This window comes from Stegodyphus dumicola, chromosome 3, assembly GCF_044657685.1.
Source record: "Stegodyphus dumicola isolate Sdum_Otavi_A_Nest chromosome 3, ASM4465768v1".
Lineage (NCBI taxonomy): Eukaryota > Metazoa > Arthropoda > Arachnida > Araneae > Eresidae > Stegodyphus > Stegodyphus dumicola.
The window spans coordinates 211,534,936-211,557,812 of record NC_140770.1 but is presented as its reverse complement, the minus strand read 5'-3'; the positions used below and the strand labels follow the sequence as shown (position 1 = coordinate 211,557,812).

The 22,877-nt window shown below is 31.4% G+C and overlaps 1 protein-coding gene across 1 annotated transcript in view; it reads right to left on the bottom strand.

The window, feature by feature from the left end:
• Nup205 (nuclear pore complex protein Nup205) overlaps positions 1-22,771 on the bottom strand; it is a 205,957-nt gene extending 183,186 nt beyond the window's left edge. The window contains exon 1 of the mRNA XM_085813835.1: positions 22,632-22,771. The gene's annotated coding sequence lies outside the window, so the exon portion shown is untranslated. The remainder of the gene's footprint in view (positions 1-22,631) is intronic.
• Between the last annotated feature and the right edge of the window lie 106 nt (positions 22,772-22,877).

Below are 22,877 nucleotides of genomic sequence, written 5' to 3'. Positions count from 1 at the left end.
GAAGATTGAATTATATTTTAACTACAGAGAAGAATATCCACATTGTAATGAATTATTTTAAATTTGAATTATTATCACATTTTGTGAAGGAGAACTTAAAGTCTATAATACACATGGAATTAATATTCAGCCATGGAAATGAAACTTTATCGCCTTTTTCCCAATTTGGAATATAAAAATTTGTTAACTTGGAATATTTTTAACGTATTCATTGTAACTTAACTGAAAAATACTCATATTTCCCATTGTCAATAATTTATTTAGCACTGAACTCTTACAGCCTTTTGAGAACGAAATTTAATTTATCATACCTGACAAAAGACTCCTACATAGTTATGATACATTACACGAAATACTGAGTAGAGTTCCAAATAATGATCTAACATAGTAATTAACATAAAAGACCTAACACAAATAATTTTAAGATAGAAATTTCAAACTGACATTGCTTACTAATGAACTTTTACAGCTTTTTTTGACTGACATTTAACTTCTCATAAATAATAAATAAAATTACACACAAATAATTATACAAAATAGGTAATAATGACAGAAAGTCCATATAATGATCTACTATAGTCACCAACTTTAAAAATTTTAACGCATTTCTAATATAAGAAAGACCACACTTTTTTGAAAAGCATTATTTTAATTGAACATTGGAGCCACGCAGTCCTGCGCACATGCATAACATCTTTATTTATCATGAGCATGACACATAATAAGTAAATAAAATTTTCACAAAGTACGAAACACATTTTCTCTTTTAACTGAACTGTACTCTTAAGAAAAATGCAGTATGGAATGCTTAGAACACTCAGGGCCACAGTTCCTCATTTCCCCACGCATTGACCAAAATATACATGTACTTTAAAATCAGTTAAACAAATTCAAATGTTAGTATTCAAAGAGGAATACTTCACAAATTAGATGAAAGAAAGGTACACAATGAACTTGAGTGAAAAATACACAAAAGCATGTAAGGACCGAGAAAAAGATGTATTCGTGGAGAACTTTTTTAAGATAAACTTGCTCTATTTTTGCACATGGGTTACATTTTGCATTTCAGATTAAGGAAACATTCAAGATAATTCCTGTTTAACTAGGGATTTTATTCACACTTGTTAGTACTGTAATTTATTAGAACAGTCACAGACATATAGGACAAGTATGCCATTTCCAAGGAAAACAATTTTCCCAAGCCAGACTTTAACAGTGAAATATAAAAGGGAATAAGAATATCGCATATTTCAAACAAAATTAGTATCTGAGTATGCAAAAACATGAACAAGAAACGAATATTTTTTCTGAAAATGTTCCGAATGGTTTAAGTCAGGACTAGTTTCATGAACAGAGCATGAAAAATAATGATGAATTTTTAATTTTATTTTGTCTGTAGTACATTTACTTATGCTAAAATCTTCCATTTTGGTTGACTGTAATTTACATTTAGACCTAAGTTGATAAATCAGAGTGATTTTGTGTTTTAAAGCTTCAAATTCAGAAATACTACAACTCAAAGGCAAAAAGATTAAAACGACAAGAGAATATACTGCAAGCAAGCGAACGTGATAAATGACTTTTTGGGCTGAATTTCATGAATTCATAGATGGGGTGCAAAATTTTAATGCACTGTATATGAACTATTTTTCAAATGTATTACGATCACCAACTTTACATAGACTTTAAGTAAACATTTCATGTTAATTTACCATTTTATCTATGTATTTACTAAATTTTTGCATTTTGTTTATAAATATAATAACAAAAGGACATAAGAGAACATTTGTTTCTTGAAAATGTCCATAATTTTACCCAACTGTTATTTCTTTCATAGCTTTGAAGTAACCTATTAAACACATAGTTATCTTGTATTGACCAGACAGCCGTCGGTCTTGCCAATGTCGGAGAGAAGTCACAAAGCTAGAGAATTTAAGTAATATTTTACCAGTACGGAGAACTTCTTACGGCGTTTTCGATGAAAATTGACCGAATTTAGTAGTTCATTACTAACCTAGGAGCCTTTAACTATTTTTTTTATTCGAAAAAAACACACCAGAAATTATCATCAAGATTTTCCATACAGATATATTGTACTACTTTTCATGCCATTACATTTCAAATGAAATTTGATTCATTGTCAGATAGTTAAATGTTTGTTATTTTTTCGCATACGAATGCATTTTCGTGTCTCACATACGCTCATTACATATGATTTAACAAAATTACGAACAAGTTAGAAGTTAAATGAATATTTCCTGAAATACTGTACATTTCATTCCGGAAAGTTTACATGAGTACCTTCATTTCGAAACCCCTAATGTTTCTTTTCCTGAATTCAAAGTAAATTTTGAGTGTAGAATTTTCAGTTTTGACAGAAGTTATTTGTAAGTGGCTGTGATGTGTTCGTGTTTTCATAAACCGTTTTTGTGAAACACCCTATTGGTAACCTTTAGAACAGTTTAAATATTACCATTTTTTACCTTACTGCCACTGCAAATCATTGAATTTTCAAATATTTTCCTTTTTTATCGTTTACAGTGCCTCGTAAAGTCTTGAGAACAAATTTTTACTAAATACTTATATCATTCGATTTAATAATTTTGTTACACGTTTGGAAGATTTAACTTCACTATCACACTAAACCAGAAATTAAGAAAAGAAATGTAATTGTTATCTTAGTATTCTATGGGGATAGATTAATTTTCTCTGACATTGACGTATTCGTATGTAGATAATAGAGACTTTTAACCCAGCTCATACAGACTTGGAATATTTTCTCTAAGTCACCACGATGACAGACTTGCATTGTCATAGACGTTTTTCTCGTGAAATATATTTCTTTCTTAAAAGTTTATGTACTAATTTCTTTAGAAACATGTCTAAGAAAATACCTCATCTTCATAAGAAACATCAGATTTGATTTAAATTAATAATAAAATAAGAATCATTAATTTGTAAATATATTTCTCTTTGACTCAAAAGTTTCTTTATCATATTCGAAATGAACAATTAATTGTACATAACTAATATATTGTATTGATGAACCAGAGTTATATTTTACCTTACTGCATTATATTTCAAAGTGAATGTGTTTTATTGCATATTTTAATAAAATCTTAAAAGCTTAAATGAGTGTTTCATTACAAAATTTGTACTTTCTAACTTCATTCTACTGAAACGAAAACATTCATAACTTATTACGAAGAAAAAGTTTTACATATTATACTTTTTGATTAATTTTCATACCACAGTATTATCTTTGAAAATTTGTTTCCTAATCCACTGCTAATATATTACTAATTTTCGCTCTTTCAATACACTTCGTACGTGATAAAAAAACTCAGTTTAGAAACTTTTTTCCTTAACGCCTTGTATTGCATTGCTGAACCGGGGCCATGCTTTCATTTTTATTACATATCATGCGAATATTTTAAAAAAAGCATATTTTTTCCTTCTGTTAGCACAATTTTAACCAGCATTTTACTATTACAGAGACTTCTTTAGTAAAATTTCAAGGGTTAAATTGATCGTTTCATTATTAATTTTGAAGATTCTGGATATATCCTATTTAAAAGTTCATAACCGATTAGCAAAATAATTTATATATGTACTTTGTTGTCCTCTTGGTTAATTTTTAAAGCGTTTTTCAACTATAACACTTGATTTCTAGCGAAGTATCGAAATGATTATTTACTTTCCACTTTTTCCAAAGAATTTCGTAGACACATATGTTCAGTACAGAATATTTTCCTAACTTAAAAATATTATTACCAAAATAGAAAAATATGCAAAATTTTCCTAAAAATTTATATATTTGTTTTTTAAAAACATGTACACGAATATCCACATTTAATTACTTAATGTGTACTTTCCTATATCAGAACTAAAATTTCGAACGAAAATTTTTTAAATAATGTCATATTCCATAAAATTTATGTCTTTGTGATGTCATCGTCTTTTCGCAAACGTTTTGAGAGTAGACGTTTAGACATTTCGAAACTGTTTTCTCTTTGCTATTGGAAACTATTTTATCTTTGCTGTTGGTATATGCCAATGAATTCTGGATACTTTTTTCTCTTGGTTTATCTTCAGCTTATGAGTTATTTAAATACTTAAAAATATATTTGTAGATCTTTTATGTTGACACTTGTGATAGATTTTTTTTGGACGTTTTTTGGAAAATGTATTTTATTCACGTGAATGAAACTGATGTTTTCTTAAAATTTTATTATTCAGAGTGTTAGTCAATTACGATAGAATTCCGGATTTGTTCTCTTTATTCAACATTCATATGAACTTCGGTATTCCAAATCCCTCACGCAAAATGTAATTTTTCTATCAGTAATAGGAAGACGAATGGAATAAATGCAGGTTATGCAGACATAAGATAAAAAATCTGGAAGTAAAAGACATTCTCCAGATCTAAACAATTCAGTAGAATGTGCAAATATTCATCCTATTCGAAGCTTATTTTTTCAATTACATAGAATATAAAATGTAAATTTAATAAAAAGAGATATAATGAAGATCAAGTATTCTGCAAAATCTGGATGGTAATTATACAAAATTAGTCATAAAGCAGGTTTTCGTAAAAAGTGGCTCCAACGAAGAAGACATGCCAGAAGTCTCCTGAAACTCTAAGTGGTCATTTGATCTTCGCTCTTACGTAGAATTTACAATTCTACTTAGCTTTTGTAAGAGCAAAGATCAGGTGCTCACTTAGAGCTTCAGAAGACTGCCGGCGTGTTTCCTCCGCTGGAGCCACTTTTTACGAAAACCTGCTTTATGACTAATTTTGTATAATTACCATCCAGATTTTGCAGAATACTTGATCTTCATTATATCTCTTTTTATTAAATTTACATTTTATATTCTATGTAATTGAAAAAATAAGCTTCGAATAGGATGAATATTTGCACATTCTACTGAATTGTTTAGATCTGGAGAATGTCTTTTACTTCCAGATTTTTTATCTTATGTCTGCATAACCTGCATTTATTCCATTCGTCTTCCTATTACTGATAGAAAAAGTACATTTTGCGTGAGGGATTTGGAATACCGAAGTTCATATGAATGTTGAATAAAGAGAACAAATCCGGCATTCTATCGTAATTGACTAACACTCTGAATAATAAAATTTTAAGAAAACATCAGTTTCATTCACGTGAATAAAATACATTTTCCAAAAAACGTCCAAAAAAATCTATCACAAGTGTCAACATAAAAGATCTACAAATATATTTTTAAGTATTTAAATAACTCATAAGCTGAAGATAAACCAAGAAAAAAAAGTATCCAGAATTCATTGGCATATACCAACAGCAAAGATAAAATAGTTTCCAATAGCAAAGAGAAAACAGTTTCGAAATGTCTAAACGTCTACTCTCAAAACGTTTGCGAAAAGACGATGACATCACAAAGACATAAATTTTATGGAATATGACATTATTTAAAAAATTTTCGTTCGAAATTTTAGTTCTGATATAGGAAAGTACACATTAAGTAATTAAATGTGGATATTCGTGTACATGTTTTTAAAAAACAAATATATAAATTTTTAGGAAAATTTTGCATATTTTTCTATTTTGGTAATAATATTTTTAAGTTAGGAAAATATTCTGTACTGAACATATGTGTCTACGAAATTCTTTGGAAAAAGTGGAAAGTAAATAATCATTTCGATACTTCGCTAGAAATCAAGTGTTATAGTTGAAAAACGCTTTAAAAATTAACCAAGAGGACAACAAAGTACATATATAAATTATTTTGCTAATCGGTTATGAACTTTTAAATAGGATATATCCAGAATCTTCAAAATTAATAATGAAACGATCAATTTAACCCTTGAAATTTTACTAAAGAAGTCTCTGTAATAGTAAAATGCTGGTTAAAATTGTGCTAACAGAAGGAAAAAATATGCTTTTTTTAAAATATTCGCATGATATGTAATAAAAATGAAAGCATGGCCCCGGTTCAGCAATGCAATACAAGGCGTTAAGGAAAAAAGTTTCTAAACTGAGTTTTTTTATCACGTACGAAGTGTATTGAAAGAGCGAAAATTAGTAATATATTAGCAGTGGATTAGGAAACAAATTTTCAAAGATAATACTGTGGTATGAAAATTAATCAAAAAGTATAATATGTAAAACTTTTTCTTCGTAATAAGTTATGAATGTTTTCGTTTCAGTAGAATGAAGTTAGAAAGTACAAATTTTGTAATGAAACACTCATTTAAGCTTTTAAGATTTTATTAAAATATGCAATAAAACACATTCACTTTGAAATATAATGCAGTAAGGTAAAATATAACTCTGGTTCATCAATACAATATATTAGTTATGTACAATTAATTGTTCATTTCGAATATGATAAAGAAACTTTTGAGTCAAAGAGAAATATATTTACAAATTAATGATTCTTATTTTATTATTAATTTAAATCAAATCTGATGTTTCTTATGAAGATGAGGTATTTTCTTAGACATGTTTCTAAAGAAATTAGTATATAAACTTTTAAGGAAGAAATATATTTCACGAGAAAAACGTCTATGACAATGCAAGTCTGTCATCGTGGTGACTTAGAGAAAATATTCCAAGTCTGTATGAGCTGGGTTAAAAGTCTCTATTATCTACATACGAATACGTCAATGTCAGATAAAATTAATCTATCCCCATAGAATACTAAGATAACAATTACATTTCTTTTCTTAATTTCTGGTTTAGCGTGATAGTGAAGTTAAATCTTCCAAACGTGTAACAAAATTATTAAATCGAATGATATAAGTATTTAGTAAAAATTTGTTCTCAAGACTTTACGAGGCACTGTAAACGATAAAAAAGGAAAATATTTGAAAATTCAATGATTTGCAGTGGCAGTAAGGTAAAAAATGGTAATATTTAAACTGTTCTAAAGGTTACCAATAGGGTGTTTCACAAAAACGGTTTATGAAAACACGAACACATCACAGCCACTTACAAATAACTTCTGTCAAAACTGAAAATTCTACACTCAAAATTTACTTTGAATTCAGGAAAAGAAACATTAGGGGTTTCGAAATGAAGGTACTCATGTAAACTTTCCGGAATGAAATGTACAGTATTTCAGGAAATATTCATTTAACTTCTAACTTGTTCGTAATTTTGTTAAATCATATGTAATGAGCGTATGTGAGACACGAAAATGCATTCGTATGCGAAAAAATAACAAACATTTAACTATCTGACAATGAATCAAATTTCATTTGAAATGTAATGGCATGAAAAGTAGTACAATATATCTGTATAGAAAATCTTGATGATAATTTCTGGTGTGTTTTTTTTCGAATAAAAAAATAGTTAAAGGCTCCTAGGTTAGTAATGAACTACTAAATTCGGTCAATTTTCATCGAAAACGCCGTAAGAAGTTCTCCGTACTGGTAAAATATTACTTAAATTCTCTAGCTTTGTGACTTCTCTCCGACATTGGCAAGACCGACGGCTGTCTGGTCAATACAAGATAACTATGTGTTTAATAGGTTACTTCAAAGCTATGAAAGAAATAACAGTTGGGTAAAATTATGGACATTTTCAAGAAACAAATGTTCTCTTATGTCCTTTTGTTATTATATTTATAAACAAAATGCAAAAATTTAGTAAATACATAGATAAAATGGTAAATTAACATGAAATGTTTACTTAAAGTCTATGTAAAGTTGGTGATCGTAATACATTTGAAAAATAGTTCATATACAGTGCATTAAAATTTTGCACCCCATCTATGAATTCATGAAATTCAGCCCAAAAAGTCATTTATCACGTTCGCTTGCTTGCAGTATATTCTCTTGTCGTTTTAATCTTTTTGCTTTTGAGTTGTAGTATTTCTGAATTTGAAGCTTTAAAACACAAAATCACTCTGATTTATCAACTTAGGTCTGAATGTAAAGTACAGTCAACCAAAATGGAAGATTTTAGCATAAGTAAATGTACTACAGACAAAATAAAATTAAAAATTCATCATTATGTTTCATGCTCTGTTCATGAAACTAGTCCTGACTTAAACCATTCGGAACATTTTCAGAAAAAATATTCGTTTCTTGTTCATGTTTTTGCATACTCAGATACTAATTTTGTTTGAAATATGGGATATTCTTATTCCCTTTTATATTTCACTGTTAAAGTCTGGCTTGGGAAAATTGTTTTCCTTGGAAATGGCATACTTGTCCTATATGTCTGTGACTGTTCTAATAAATTACAGTACTAACAAGTGTGAATAAAATCCCTAGTTAAACAGGAATTATCTTGAATGTTTCCTTAATCTAAAATGCAAAATGTAACCCATGTGCAAAAATAGAGCAAGTTTATCTTAAAAAAGTTCTCCACGAATACATCTTTTTCTCGGTCCTTACACGCTTTTGTGTATTTTTCACTCAAGTTCATTGTGTACCTTTCTTTCATCTAATTTGTGAAGTATGCCTCTTTGAATACTAACATTTGAATTTGTTTAACTGATTTTAACCCTTTGAGGGGCGGTATATAAAATAATTTAAACTGTGGTAAAATTTTGCATGAACTATAACTTATGGACCCTAAGGACACAAAATTGAGACTTAAAAAAATTCTAGAGCGAAATCCTGAATTTTGAGAGCCGGTATATATTTTATACCGGCGCCCCTCTAGGACATTTTTTTCCAGGTAGTTGCCAATTGTTAATCTTTGTTTTTTTAAATTAATTTTGGGTACTTTTGATGTGCGTCTGTAGTGATGAGTGCTTGAATATAGTTATGTAAGTCTAAAGACAAAATTTTCTTAAATTTCGGCAGAAATTTAAAATTTTAAAAATAAAATTTATGTTTTTATGCACTTTGATGATGCAACCCAGCTGAACATACTTATGGGTAAAAAGCTCTTCAACTTGATTTAAATTCAATATTATTTTATAAAAAAAAAATTAGCAAATATAACACTGCATGTGTAATTAGCAAATATAACACTAGTATAATATTACAAGCAGATGTAACTCAGCCGAAAATTTTAAAAAATTGAAAAATGAAGCACTACGACCGACTCAGCTAAGAAAGTATGTTGCATTTTTGAAGTTGTATTTTATGCTTTAGATAATATGTGAAAGAAACCATGCTTCATACTATGATACGAAGAACTGCCCCCCTCCACGCACACACACTTTAGATCACGGAGGACCGTAAGGGTCCCTTTTTTATTTTTTGTAAAAATTGGTTGTAATATATCTTTTTGTTCAGGAACAAACACCGTTAAACAATTTTATTATTTGATACACCTCAAAGCTCTTATTCTGATTTTCAACCCCTTTGGCTTCATAGGGGATCCTTTTCAACTTTTGGATAAATTTTAGTTTGCATCTAAAACGGCGCTTAGAAATATTTTTCCTCCTTTCACCAACTGTGAAAATTTATTTCCGAAACAACCTATTTGTATCAACCAGAGCGCAAATTTCTCTTGTGTTCTCTAGTCTTTCATCTGAAATTAACAAAGAATTAAAAAGAATTTCCCTAAAGAATAAAAGCATGCTTTCAAATCAGCAGTTTTTGTGATCACACTATGAGATGGACCTTAAGTACATTTCCATTTTAAGTGAGCTTTCCGTTTGTGTGATCTTATCACGCTTCACAAAGGGAAGAAGGCCTGGCTCCCGAAAGACAAATTGGTTGTCAATCACCTCTTTTCATTTTCTTACATTCTAGGATTTTGGAAAACAGGAAGCAACAGGTGTCTTTTGGGGGCTAGCATACCACGTTTAACCCCCACAATTGTGTGAAGTTTTGACCCCAGACGGCAATTTTGAAATCGATGAGTCTTTCTCTTGGGAAAGAGATAGGTGCTGAAATAAAAATTTTAGCTAAACACAGACAAATGAAATTTGAGCTGAGTACACAAAGAATAAATGAAACTAATATACTTGTATTCAGTCCTAGCGCAGGGTCAGAAAACTCCCCATTCCTCCATGAACATAATATTTAATCCTAAACGACTTATAAGTTAATCATGAAATATTATTACATCATAAACTGTTATAATAATAAAGAAATTCTGTCACGTCACAGAGTAGAAAAGGAGAAGACTGGTGCTGCCATCTATTGGCGTGGTACCCTCAGTGTGGGCGCCGGTATATATTATATACCGGTTTTAAAATCGTATAAATAATCTGCTGTTAATTATCACTTCTGACTGAAATGAAGTAAATATATAAGATTCAGCATGTGTACGTCATATATTTGCAGATTTTGAATTTTTTCTTTCCCTCCAATAGAATTTATCAATCTTCCAACATGATACCTTGGAACGACGTATATTAAATTCATAACTGTAAAATACTGAGCATTCATAGGGTGATGTTGCCATTTAGAATCGAAAGAAAATACTAGACACTTACGATTATAGCTTTTGGTGTAGAAAAATTAGCATTTTTTCGGAGGTTAAAAAATTGACAAACAACCGGTATATATTATATACCGGTGCCCTTCAAAGGGTTAAAGTACATGTATATTTTGGTCAATGCGTGGGGAAATGAGGAACTGTGGCCCTGAGTGTTCTAAGCATTCCATACTGCATTTTTCTTAAGAGTACAGTTCAGTTAAAAGAGAAAATGTGTTTCGTACTTTGTGAAAATTTTATTTACTTATTATGTGTCATGCTCATGATAAATAAAGATGTTATGCATGTGCGCAGGACTGCGTGGCTCCAATGTTCAATTAAAATAATGCTTTTCAAAAAAGTGTGGTCTTTCTTATATTAGAAATGCGTTAAAATTTTTAAAGTTGGTGACTATAGTAGATCATTATATGGACTTTCTGTCATTATTACCTATTTTGTATAATTATTTGTGTGTAATTTTATTTATTATTTATGAGAAGTTAAATGTCAGTCAAAAAAAGCTGTAAAAGTTCATTAGTAAGCAATGTCAGTTTGAAATTTCTATCTTAAAATTATTTGTGTTAGGTCTTTTATGTTAATTACTATGTTAGATCATTATTTGGAACTCTACTCAGTATTTCGTGTAATGTATCATAACTATGTAGGAGTCTTTTGTCAGGTATGATAAATTAAATTTCGTTCTCAAAAGGCTGTAAGAGTTCAGTGCTAAATAAATTATTGACAATGGGAAATATGAGTATTTTTCAGTTAAGTTACAATGAATACGTTAAAAATATTCCAAGTTAACAAATTTTTATATTCCAAATTGGGAAAAAGGCGATAAAGTTTCATTTCCATGGCTGAATATTAATTCCATGTGTATTATAGACTTTAAGTTCTCCTTCACAAAATGTGATAATAATTCAAATTTAAAATAATTCATTACAATGTGGATATTCTTCTCTGTAGTTAAAATATAATTCAATCTTCTGTACCTTGTTAAGAGAGTTAGGCTGTGATAAGTTCAAATAGAGTAGTGTTTATAAAGTTCTGCGGTAAATGGTGGAATCATATTAAAAATCCGAGTGACGTTTTCACATGAAGGAAAAATCAAGGTTCAGTGTATGTTTGGTGATTTAAGTAGGATGTGTGCAAGAAAATACAAGATATTTTCGTAAAATATTTCAAAGAGTTAGCAAAATTTGTGTTAGTAGTATAAATGAATCTTACTGAATGAAAGGGAGTGTTCTGAATATATATGTATAAATATCTGTAGAGGAAAATAAGAAAAAATGAAGTACTATTAGTGTGTATCTAAACTTAACTGGGTAGAAATGCTGCATGCATTGGTTTGAGTGGGCTTCATACCATGAAAATTTATTGCTCCTTGTAAGATTTGTTTTAAAGTTAGTAAGTCTTACAATAAAGAAACATGTGTAAGTCTGTATTTATTGTGGGAAAAAGGAATCAGAAATACAGCATGAATATGTTTTATAAGTTAAATATAAGGGTAAATGTGTAAATGGAAAGTGTAAAAATTACATTTGTCAGACATAGTTTGGTGAATCCTTTGAATAAAAGTAAGACGTGTAAAAGGGAATCAACAAAGTTTTGTATAGTTGGCCAAAAAAGTTAATACAGGCATTAATAGTTAGTACAATGCATTAGAAGGAAAAGTTCTGAGTATCTCCAACTTAGTAGTAAAAAAAGTAAGAAATGTAGTATTCCAGTTAAACTATATAGAAAGAGCATTGTGTATATTGGCTTAATGTTACAGAAAATATTATCTAGTGAAGTTATATGCATGTAAATTCCAGCTTAAAATTTCAAAGACACAGAAATGTAGGTAAGTTTACTTTTGGAGAAATGGAAATGTAACATCGTATTGTATTTAAAACAAGGGAAAAAAGTTAAGGGTAAAATAAAAATGTAACAAAAAAACATTTGTGTAAACAAAAAACTCAAAAAAATTAAAATTATGAAACTAAATATTACTTTTGTAAAAAAAATTAAGTTAAAAATGTAGTAACAACTTTTTTTAAAATAAAAAGCGGAAAGGAAAATTAAATTTGGAAAAATAAATATTTCTTTTGTAAAACCAAAAAAAAAGTTTAAACAAAAAATTAAAATAAAGTAAAGTAAAAATACGAAAAGGAATAAATTTTGGGAAAAAAAAAACTTTTGCAAAATAAAAAAGTGAAAAAGAAAAATTCAATTCGTAAATAAAAATATTACTTTTGTAAAACCAAAAAGAAAGTTAAACAAAAAATTAAAATAAAGTAAAAATACAAAAAGGAAAAAATTTTGGGAAAAAAAAAAGAAAAAAAAAAAAACTTTTGCAAAATAAAAAAAGTGAAAAGGAAAAATTCAATTCGTAAAAATAAATATTACTTTTGTAAAACCAAAAAGAAAATTAAATATAAAAAAAAATAAACTTTGCAAGATAAAAAGTAAAAAGAAAATTTAAATTCACTTTTGTTGAAGTTAAAAATAAAATTTATGTTTGGGAAAGGGAAAAAATAAAATAAAAATTAATAAATTAACTAATAACTTAAAAAAAGTAAGAATGAGATGAAAATTGAAAACAATTAAAAATATCTTAATAATAAAAAAAATTAAACCGTGGGAAAATCTTACATTTAAAACAGCAATGAATAAAGTAATGATTAAGAAGCCAAAAGAAATCCTAGCCGTTGTGTAAAAACAAATGTGTGACGCGGTTTTCATGTCAAAGCGCATGCGCAGACTTTCAGCCTTATGTCATCAATGGTGCAAAAACTCAAAGGCACAAAGAGAGTTTCAAATAACAAGTCTGATAAGAGGACAGGGTAGCCGAGCGGTAAAGCGCTAGACTCCCATCCCAGAGATAGCGAGTTCGAATCCCAGCGGTGGAGTTGCTTTTAAAATTCAGGGAAAATAATATTAATTTCCACAAAAATTCATTAAAGGTAATAAGTAAAATAATGATGTACTAAATAGTTAATAATTAAAAAGTTAAAATTAATGACGTATTAAAAATTAATCAAATAACAAAATAATATTAATCACATGTCAAATAATTAAAAATAATAAATTAAAAGTGATGTCATTCCAAACACGTGGTTAAGAGCTCATTGCCATAAACATAAAAAATAGTGTCGTTGCCACAAAAAATAAAAACTTTGAAAACGTAAAATCGTTGCCACAGAATCAAAACGAAACTCAACATGATTACGTCATTCCATCACGTGATACAAGATGGCGCTGGTGTCGTCACTTCCGGAGAAATTCAAAATGGCGGAGGCCACGCCCCTTTTCTGTGACGTCACTTCCGTTACCTGCGCTTACTACTGATACTCTACCATAGGTTATCGTTTACTGGACCCAGTCACAAATCATGTTGTGGTTTCTCGAAATGTGTTGTTTAATGAAGAGAAAAAGAAATGTATCTCAGTTCAAGATGATTTTTCCATAGAAAGTAAAGATCCTGCTAAAGATGAAGTAGTATATGATTCAAGTGATGTAGAATCCAGAAATCTTGAAGAAAGTCATGTAGAAATTACTAGGCAAAGAAGAAATATAAAATTACCTGTAAAGTTGAATGATTACTTTGTGTATGAAGCTAATGTGGCAACTCTTGATACAGTAACATATGAGGATATAACATCATTGCCAAAAGAAGAGCACGTCCTATGGAGGAAAGCCATGGATGAGGAAATAGCTTCTCTTAATAAAAATAAAGTGTGGGAGTTAGTCAACTTGCCAAAGGATGAAAAGCCAATATCCTGTAAATGGGTGTTGCGCATCAAACGAAACAATGTTTACAAAGGTAGATTGGTTGCTCGTGGCTTTGAACAGAAGCCAGGCATTGATTACTTTGAGACCTATGCTCCTGTAATTAGTACATCATCACTTCGACTTGTGCTGGCTATCATTGTTCAAAAGAATCTTGAAATCTATGCATTAGATGTAAAGACTGCATTTCTGAATGGTGATCTCCAAGAAACAATCTACATGGAGCAACCAATGGGCTACAGTGACAACAGTGGTCATGTGTGCAAGCTTCTTAAAAGTCTTTATGGACTTAAGCAAGCACCGAGGCAGTGGTTCAAGAGATTTACTGATTTTATAATTCTGTTAAACTTCCAACAACTTAACTTTGAAGCATGTACTTTTGTAAGAAGAACTAAACAGAGTGAAATATTTATTGTGCTGTATGTGGATGACTTGCTGATTGCTGGTTCTAATGATTCAGAGGTAAAAATTGTAATTGAACTACTTAGAAATGAATTTGAGATGTCCAAGGCTGAAGTTGCAAATGAATTTCTTGGAATAAGTTTTGAATATTCAGAGAACAAACTTACTTTAGGCCAAAAATCTTATGTTGAAAAATTGTTAAATAGATTTAGAATGTTAGATTGTAAGCCATCTGATACTCCTCTAGTGCCTAAGTCAACTTCATCAAATTTTGTGAATGGTGAAAGATTTCATGGCCCTTATCGTGAAATTGTAGGTGCTTTGCTGTATCTGTCTATGACAACTCGTCCTGATATTCTGTTTTCTGTGAACTGTCTGAGTCAGATACAAGAACAACCCACTAACAGTGCTTGGGCTGGTCTGAAGCAAATTCTTCGGTATTTAAAAGGGACATCTGAATTGAAATTATTATTTTGTAAATCTAATAGTGTTGATATTTGATAAATGTTTATGTTGATGCTGATTGGGGGTCAGATAAAAATGATAGAAAATCTATTTCAAAGTACATTATTTTCTTTAATGATTGTCCTGTAACTTGGTCTGTTAAAAAGCAAACATCTATTGCTCTGTCCTCTACTGAGGCAGAAATTTTGGCTTTAGCAAAAGCTATTCAAGACCTAACTGTATTTTATAATGTATCTAAAGAAATTTTAGGAGTCGACAATATTAAAGTTTCAGTTTATGAGGATAATCAGTCTGTAATTAAAGCAATATTGAATGAAAGTAATTGTGCTAGACTAAAACATTTGGACATTAAACTAAAGTATATTAGGGATATTGTAAAATTGTATGATATAAATCTTGTATATGTTTCTAGTGAAAATCAGTTAGCTGATTTGTTTACAAAATGCTTGCCTAAACCAAGATTATGTTATTTAAGAGATAAATGTAAAATAATATGTGATTAAGGGAGGGTGTTGAGAATAATCACACGTACTCCCCGTTCTTGTTTTAATGTCATGTATTTTAACCGTAACTGTTTTATAGTTTTGCTTAGGTTGATCTGGCAACAGTTGTAGTAGTTCTTGGTCATGGTTTGATATGTAAAAACGTGCTGTTCCATGTGCGTGAAGTTCCATTATTTAATAAAGCCTCTACTTAATTATCATCGGCTTCTGATTCACCTTTTTTTAAATCTTTACAAATATCTCGCTATAAAGTTCGTGAGGGTGCTGCGATCACCGACACAGGGAGTCGCACTTTTGTAGCGGTCCGGAAAAAACGTAAATTTTTGCAATAAATTCACATCTCCTGGAGTAACTATACTTTTTTCCTTTTCAGGATTTTCTTTTGCGCGGCAGGGAAGTTTTTATCCCGATGATTGTTGGCTGTTATACCTTACAACAGTGGATTTCATAGATCTGGAGTGATATCGAGACCAAGGGCGAGTTAGTAGCATTTCTTTCATACCAAATTAATTGCTCTTCTATATTAGTGGTTATTATGCTACCCTGTCCGGTATTTTTAGACTTTTTTTCTGTTTTTTTCCGCTTTTTTAGATGATTTTATCCTTACGCCTAGTGAACGTAAGCGTAAACCAGATGATGACATGGATAATAGCAGCAATAAAGAGAGGAAACAAAAGAGGTAAAAATTGTTCCGAAAGGAATTGAAACTGGGATTCCGGTTGGTAAGTTACTTAAAAAAGGTTTTATACTTAATGAAATTACTGATAAAGAAGATGATATTTATATCACGAGAGAGAAAAAAGTCATCATTTCCATGAAAAGAATCAAAACTGTAGAAAAAGTTTATAAATTAAAATCCTTGGAAGGTGTCGGAGTAAAGGCATCAATAATTGAAGATACGTACACTACTAAACATGTAGTCAAGAATGTTGATACTCAGCTTAGTTTAAAAAACATAGCAGCTGGTCTAGAAGAAAGTGAAATTATATTTTCATGTATATAGATTCACTAAGCCAAGGTCGGACGAAAAGGTACCAATAATTCTGATTAAGGAACTTGGTTCCTATAATCGGTCCGATATCAAAATAGGTTGATTTAATTTTGCGGTATCCAAATATCGTGAAAATACCATAATATGCTACAATTGTTGTAATATAAGTAACAAGTCGAAACTTTGCAAAAGCAAAGCGAGATGTGCGAACTGTGGTAAAAATGACTGCAACGACCCATATAAAAATAATACAGTTGCAAGATGTGGAGGCGAACACAATGCTTTTGACAAATCTTGCTTAAAATAAATATAAAAAAAAGGGAGGAGAACGATCAGAAGCGTGTATTTTCATCGAAGAGACCTGTTCAGATTCCTAGATATTCTTCCTGGGCAGAAGCTGTCCAGAAAGAGGAAGAACAAAACTCTACTAGCACTCACACAAATATAAACGCTGAAGGCTCGGTATCGGAAAGGAGGGGGAAATAGACTAGAAGAGAAACACGCTAATGTGACAATCAAAATCGTAAAAACAACCTTGTATTTATCGTAGGTATAAATATACGTACGCTAAATACAAGGTTGTTTTTACGATTTTGAGGAGGGGAAATGTTTTAAGTAAGATAGTAGCAAGATTAGAAAGTCTCGAACGGAAAATTGATTCCTCTATAAAATTTAAATCTTAAGGAAGCCAATAACAAACTTAAAACTGAAAATACACAATTTAAAAGTCTGTATGAAAATTCCCTAAAACAGATCCAAAAATACAAAAAGGATCTTGAAAAGACCTGCTTTGCATATGAAAACCTTCAAACAGAACATCTAAATTTGAACACTACTGATCAGGCTAGTCTGATATCTTGGAATAATGGGCCAGACACGCATCAAGAAGAGGAAATTCCTTGAATTAATGATGATTTTTTCTAATGTCATGTGTTTTATCCTTAGTTGGAATTTTCGTGGTTTCGAGCGAATTTAAGTTTCTTATCTTCTTTTGTTTCTTGGTTAAAACCTTCTGTTGTGTGTCTCCAGGAGACCTGGAGTAGGAATCCTAAGGTTCCTTTCCTTTCTGGCTACAATAGTTTTTTAAAGGAAAGAATTTTTCCCAGTAAAGGCGGCGGCCTAGCCATTTTTGTGTTAAAAAATCTACCTGTTTCCAAATTCCCAGAACCTGGAATTAAATCTGACATGGAAGGTCTTAGTACCAAACTGCACGTTTAAGGTAAAACTTTTACAATTGTAAATTGTTATAGGCCTACTGGAAAATTTAAACTATAAGACTCGATGATATTGGTTTCCTTTAAGGATCCATTCACGATCTTGGTTGGCGATTTCAATGCCCGCCATAAAAATTTTGGAGATAGCATTACATCACCCAGCGGTCAAAAGCTCATGAACTGGCTAATTGACTCTAATAGGATCATTCTAAATAATAAGAAATCTACTCATATTTGTCTGGCCGAGAAGGAGGCATCCTGGACCTTTGTGTGGCAAATGCCAATATCGCGTCCAAAATGTCGCTCCAAAGATTTGATGACACGGGTCAAAGTGATCATTTCCCTGCGTGTATTAATTTTGATCATAGCTTTAAGAAGAAACCTGGCAAAATTAAATGTTATACGAATTGGCGAGATGTCAGTCTATGACTATCATGCTTCCCTGTGAGCCACGCTGATAATATTGAAAATAAAGTTAATGCTTATACCTCTTCAATTAACAGCGCAATCAAGATACTCTCCAGAGAAATCACCTAAAAGGTCGAATCAAAAAACCCATGGTTCAATTTGGAGTGCGCCAAATTAAAACATCTCAGAGATAAGTTGAAAAGAAATGTCACTGAGATCACTCAATCCGAGCGACTAGGTGGAGTATAAGGGTGCAAATGCCAAGTACAAAAGAGAACTAATAAAAGCGAAACGCAAGTTCCGGGCAAAGATTTCCTTCGAATCCAATTCCTGTAAGCAAGTCTTTAAAAATGTTAAAACCTTAAATAATATCTATCGGTCTCTTCCTTGGAGGTAAATTTTGCGATCACACACTTTAACACAGATGTATTAGACAAGGTTGCTCAGGCGGATACTTTCCTGGATTTTTTACAGTTGCAACGACAATACAGTCAAAAGTCGTTAATTCAGACACCCATAATCCGGACCTCAAAACTACAAACTTTCTGCGCATGCGTCGCGTTGACACATGCGCATAGGCGTTTACGTGTGCGCGTAAGACCTTTACGGCTTGCGCGTGCTTGTGAATTGCGTGTGCGCGTGCGCATAAAACATTTACGTATGCGCGTTTAATGTATAACGGACGGTATAAACTAAGCTAAAATTATCTAATTCAGTTAATGTTGCAGATTGCGTTGTTCCTTAATCTTCGAATTGGATCCGGCTTATTATTTTTTGCAGACTGTTAGAGCAATTTTATAAAAGTAAGCTTGAACTTTCGATTATATCAAATGGAATTTCCGATATATATTTGCTCATATGTAAAGGCTCTAAAGCGAAAGTATGTTTCGAAATTCGAAATCTGTTTATCAATTTCAAGCTGCTCGGCGGGGGTAACGTCGCGGCGCGCAATGAATTGGAAGTTGATCTGTCAGCACTATCCTTATCTTCAGGGCAGATGTTTTTATTTTATTTGGCTTATAATTCCTTACTAAATGTAGTATTTCATCTCGATGTACTCCGTCTTTGATATGATTTAAAACAAGTTCCTCGTCATTATAATTCGCTTCCGATAGTGAAGAAAGTGACAGAGGTTATTGAAAACGAAAAAATTTCGATTGACAAATTAGTCGGTATTCTCGACATAGCAATTATAGGACTTGAACAGCAGAACTTTTTAACTAAACAAGAAATTATGTCTGTTTAATAGAATTAAAGAGAAAGTATTATCACATGAAACGAAGCAACTTAAACAACTTACATTGAAAGAAATGTTTAATAAAGTAAACAAATAAATATTAAGCTTTTTCTTTTTGTAAATTTTGATACCCTTTAGATCATAATTGTTCTTTATTTCATAAATTACAGTTTCATATTTTTAATTTTGTAATTTCTGCATGCCATCCTACCAGATTTAAACTGATGATCTATAATCCGGAAAAATCGATAATCTGGAATCGCCGAAGTCCCGACGAATCCGGATTAACGACTTTTGACTGTACTACCCAGTCGGCTCCTATCGACTGAACTAGCCAATTTCCGCCAAAGAATTAATGAGCGCACTAAGGAGTAGGAAAGACTCCTCACCGGGTCCCGAAGGTCCTGTCTTAATTTAAAATTAGTTTGCTAATTCGATTTTTAAATTGTTAGTTAACTAAACCTCCATCTTCTTTTTCCTTTGGCTTTGCCGGCGCTTTCAAGTAGCTCAAGCTCACGTGCAGGTTTCAAAGCGCCACACTTCTGATCAGAGGTTTCTTAGTTTCGTTTTGCCACTCTGATGAAAAAAAAATATTCAGGAGTGCTCAATCACTGGAACGAAGCATTCCCCCCTTTTTAATCCTTTTTCATTTAAACTAGGTTAGTTTTTTCAACACCTCTCTCAACATACATTACATTACATTTCCAACAACATATTAGGGCCTTCATTATAAAGTGACAGGCCATGTGGACTTCCCCTTTTTGTAACACTTTGTTGAATTTTAGGATACATTCATGCTTAGGTTATTTCACACTTCTGTTTCTTCTTCCTTATCTTACTTAGGCCCGTAAATATGTTTTATATATAATCTGAGGCTCATTTTTTTTTTCTTTTTTAACCCATTTTATTACCTGGCTTTAAAAATTTTTGCATTAAATGCTACGAAATTATTTTTCTCTCAAACAGACTGTCTTCTTTCTGTTTGCCTTTCCTTCGCACTTAATTTTCCGCCCTGCGGGCAGAAAGATATAGCGGGTGCAAAACTTCACATCTGTCTACTTTGTCTGTCGGCCTGTCGATAGTTCGCTGTGGAATCTATGCTCATTATTATTCTGTTTCCTGTATACTTTTATGTGTAAATATGTAAATAAAGTTTCAAAATTCAGTTTATTGAGATACTTTACTGTCTAATGCTACCGGGAATTTCCAGAATACGAAAATCGGTACTATTCGGTTTCGAGGGCCGTAAAAAATCGCCAAACTATTGTTGATGCCAATGCTGCCAAAAATAATTGCGGTAACCCTAATAATTGCGGCAAGAAAGGAAGTATAATAGTAAATAACTATTTAAGATTGATGTTCTAATTTAGATGAAAGTTCAATTTCATATAATACTTTTTTTATTATTATAATTTATATGAAAAAGGCTAAACATGACTGAATGGAAGGATAAGAGTAAATAACTATTTCAAATCATTATTATAATTTATATAAAAATTGCTAATAACTGACTGGATGCCTGCATCGCTATTTCGCTACCGACTTATCGCTAAAGCATAATTTCATCTCGTTGGTTGTTCAAACGTAATTTTCTGTAATGAATGATGCCTTCTCTTTGAAAATATTCTCGGTTAAGTGCAGAACGCTCACTTATTTGTTTGCCGCTTTTTTTACAAGGGTAAAAACAATTGGATTTTTGTCAATTTTCTTCTACTTTTTAAGTGAAAGTAGGTCGATGTGTATATAGATAAAGTCAAGGGTGTGCGCAGTGCGATTTTTGTGCAATTCTATGATTTTCTTTTTAATGAAAATAGGTCGATGTGCACATGAATACCGAGTATGTGCAATTCTTAAAAACACGTCGAGCAGTGGGTGATTCTGCACTTTACCCAAAATTCTATTGCCGACTTTTCGTCATGGGCAATTCCCAAATTGTTAAATCCATAGGATATCAAAAAAGGATTTAAAATTAAAAAATGATTTAAAAATTAAACTAGTATTTCAATGGCGTCTTAAGAAATATATAACTAGATAAAGTTACGCAATCTGAAATCAGCGCGTACGCTAGATTTGGCGCGCTGTTTAAATAGGCGCGTTTGCTAGATTTGGCGCTTTTGCGCATACACTTTCGCTGCAATTTTTTTACGACCCTCGAAACGGAATAGTAACCGAAAATCAATAGATATATAAGACAAACTAGAAACTCTTGCTACTTTTAGATATGAATTTCTTTAGATTTAATTTTAATTTAACATCAGTGCTGGGTTTTATAAGATTTGAAGTCAAGGTGGAAAACCCTGGAATTAAAATAGAACAAAATTCGAAATTAGACAAATTTTCTTCTGCCTCTAAAAAAAAAAAAAGAATTAATACCTGCCATTCCAGTTTTATATGCATATTTCAAATAACATCGAATCGTATTTGAAAAGTGGTTAAAATTTTACACTTAGCATTTTTTATTTTATTTTTAAATGTTTTTATACTACTTTGTTTATAGATCAAATCCCAAATGCTAATTGCTGGAAACCTTCAAAATATTTTCTAATTAATTTATAAAAATATAATTTGGCTTATATGCGCAACTAGGCTACCCAAATTCGTTTACTTCAGTGATTAAAAAGGGATTATATTTGCTAATTTTTTGTAGTTTTATAGTGTGAAATGCATTATAGTTTTGTGCAATGCATTGCGCATTCATACGATGTTAGCAGTGGCGTAGCTACAGGGGCAATTATCTTGAAGCGACATTTTTCACGCAAAATATACTATAGGGGTTAGGGCCTGGTCTGCATACGGTCGAGACGGAACAACCAACCGTTTTCTGGGATCTATTCGATAACGAGCGAGTCTCGTGTCATCGTCTCAATCATTTTTAAAACTGTCGCCTCGGAATTGTTTCCGGTAGCTATGCAGCCGTTTAACTTCCCACCTGTCGTTTTAGAGCTAAATTCATGATAGTGGAGGTGACGGATATGTTTTTAGAAGCGAAGTTCATGCTTCTAATCACTCAAAATTTGTGAAAAAGTCGAGGTTTCGTGACAGAAGCTGTGGAGTCATTAGGGTTTTTGTTACTGGAGACGTGAAAAGGAGCAGTGCTCTCGCGGGGACTCGAACTCTGGACCTTGCGAATACTCTTCGTGTGAGCTTCCAGTTACACCGCGAATGCATGCGGAAAGTGTTGAAGGTATTCGTGGTTCATTTTTGTTTACTGTTACACTTCGCTAAATCGAGACGAGCAGATGAATAAAACAGAATTAAAGTTCTTACCTTAATAAAGTGTAATCCAAGCTGCAGAGGTAAGGAACACGATCATTGTATTAGCAAACACAAAATAACATATTTATTAGGTATATGAAGAAAAAAATATCTAGAGATGATTACAAGCGTTGTTTACTGTCCATTGCATGACGCGAGAAGTGAGTCATACAAGGAGAGAATGTTTCTCCTTGTTTTTTGGATCAAGTCCAATCACAGTTAGCGGGTGTGAGGGGGGAGGGGGGTTGTACAGCCTCA